The following is a 2,725-nucleotide window of genomic DNA, read 5'->3' as shown; positions in this document are numbered from 1 at the left end:
ATGCAAGAAGCTTTTAAAAGTTCTATTAAAAAACAAACAACAGAAATCTAAAGATATTGGCAGAAAACAACCGAGCTGCTGCACTATCCTGACATTTCTGCCAGGCAATTTTGTGACAGGTCAGCTCCTGTTTTACATATTTTTACATATTTTTTCATTGCTTGCTTTAAAAAAATATAAGCATTTATCAGATATGATCTCAAGTGTCACTTCTCAATGACAGAGAACAATGTATTACATTACATACCGTACCCACAACATCCATCTCCTACATATTGCACAATAATCATAATTCTATTCACACTTTTAGTAATTTGTCTATCCATTTGTAGTGTTACCTCCTGTCAAGATCTTTCCTTCATAAAGTCCCAAAATCTGGTGTCAAGGGATTAGGGAAGAATCTCAGTTATGAAGGAAAAAAAAAAAAAAGAATTTCTAGTCAATGGGAATTAAACACTCAAAAAACAAACTCCATATATCTAATTGACTTAAAATCATGAGATTTTAAAATAAATCATTTTTGTTCAGCTGTTAGTTTGTTATTTTCAAAAGCTTGATGTTGCTGACACCACATTGGGATCAAGTATGCATTTTAGCCAAACCCTTGCATTGAGAAAAGCCCTCTGCTTAATGGGAGATCCACAATCTTACATCATGGGTAAAAAAAAATTATCCTGAAATTCCAAGGAGTACAGATGCAGTATGTCTACATCTGTAGTATGGAAACAAAAGCCAAGAGGAAAGTAAAATCCAGGGGACCTGGATAAAAAAACAAAAAAAAAAAACAAAAAAAAAAAAACTTAGTAAGGTGGAACAATGGTTGAAGCCTTAGCAAAGTTCTCAGGGAGAATTTATGGCAATCAGATACCTGAGAAGTTTACATACTAATGCAATTATCATGGGGAACAAACAAGAATGGGAGATCCTAATTCAATCAAAGAATTATGATGTATTTGGGATTACAGAGACACAGTGGGATAGTTCACATGACTGGTGTATGGTCATGGTTGGGTACAGCTTGTTCAGAAATGATAGGCAGGGAAAAAAGGAGGTGTTGCCCTATATATAAAGGCAATGTACATATGTTCTGAAGTGCAGTATGATGTGAAAGGTAGGTCTGTTGAAAGCTACAGGCCAATAAACCAACAAGAAAAGGTGGATAAGACCTTCATTAAACAACTGACAGAAGCTTCCAAATCATAGGACCTGATACTTGTGGGGGGCTTCAGTTATTGGGACATCTGGTAGGAAGGAAATGCAGATTGGACAAGCAGTCCAGCAAATTTTTGGAGTGTGTTGGGGAATATCTTTTGATACAGAGGGGAGAGAGGCCAACTAGTGGGGAAGCTGTTCTTGATTTGCTGCTAACACACTGGAAGGAATTCAAGTAATGCAGGGCCTCTGCAGGACATGCTTGGTAATCTGGTGGTAGCACCAGATGACAAAGCTAATCTCTTAAACAGATTCTTTCCTTCCATTTTTCTTAGCAGGGACATCCCCCTCACTGGGAATCCAGATGGACCCAAGGGAGGCACAGCCAGGCCCAGGGTCAGTGAGGACCTAGTCAGGGAACTTCTGGTGGGACTAGACGTGTTCAAATCAACAGGTCTGGATGATCTCCACCATACAGTGCTGAGGGAATTGGCAGAGGTCATTGCGGGACCCCTGGCACGGCTTTACGAGCAGTCGTGGTGCTCTGGCGAGGTGCCAGAGGACTGGAAAAGGGACAATGTGGTCCCCATTTTCAAAAAAGGGAGGAAAGAGGGAACAGGAAACTATAGGCCCGTTAGTCTTACCTTGGTCCTGGGGAAGCTCTTTGAGAAAATTATCCAGGTGCACATCTTCAAGGGACCAGCAGGGGAGATTATGCTTAGGGGCAATCAATATGGGTACATTAGAGGCAGGTCCTGTCAGACCAACCTGGTTGCCTTCTACAACCAGGTCACAAAAGCCGTGGACACAGTTGTCGTGGTAGACATAGTCTTTCTGGAGTTTAGGAAGGCCTGCAATACTCTCTCTCACCCCATCCTCATCAAAAAATTAGGTGACTGTGGTGTCGACGTCTACACAGTCAGATGGGTCACAAATTGGCTGGAGGGCTGCACCCAGAGAGTGGTGGTGGATGGGTCATTTTTGACCTGGAGGGACATGGGCAGTGGGGTTCCCCAGGGCTCGGTCCTCAGGCCCACACTTTTCAATGTCTTCATTGGTGACTTGAATGAGGGGGTGAAAAGCACCTTGTTCAATTTCAGATGACACTAAGATGTGGGGAGAAGTGAGCATGCTAGAAGAGAGGGACAGGCTACAACTAGATCTGGACAAGTTACAGAGGTGGGTGGATGAGAATACATAGTTTAATACTCAATACATAGTTTCATAGTCGGTAGGGTCAGAAGGGACCTGAGCAGATCATTAAGTCCAACCCCCTGCCATAGCAGGAAAGAGAACTGGGGTCAAACGACCCCAGCAAGGTGTTCATCCAGCCTGCTCTTAAAGACTCCCAGGGTAGGAGCCAGCAGCACTTCTCTTGGGAGTTGGTTCTAGATCCTAGCCACCCTAACAGTGAAGTAGCGCCTCCTGATGTCTAGTCTGAATCTACCCTCTGCCAGCTTGTGACCGTTATTTCTTGTCACTCCTGGGAGTGCTTGGGGGAACAGGGACTCTGCCAATGCCTGCTGGTCCCCTCTGACTAGTTTTTAAATGGCCACTAGATCCCCCCCCCCAG

This window comes from Alligator sinensis, unplaced genomic scaffold (genome assembly GCF_000455745.1).
Source record: "Alligator sinensis unplaced genomic scaffold, ASM45574v1 scaffold382_2, whole genome shotgun sequence".
In the NCBI taxonomy this organism is placed as follows: domain Eukaryota; kingdom Metazoa; phylum Chordata; order Crocodylia; family Alligatoridae; genus Alligator; species Alligator sinensis.
Note: the sequence above shows the minus strand (reverse complement) of the source record.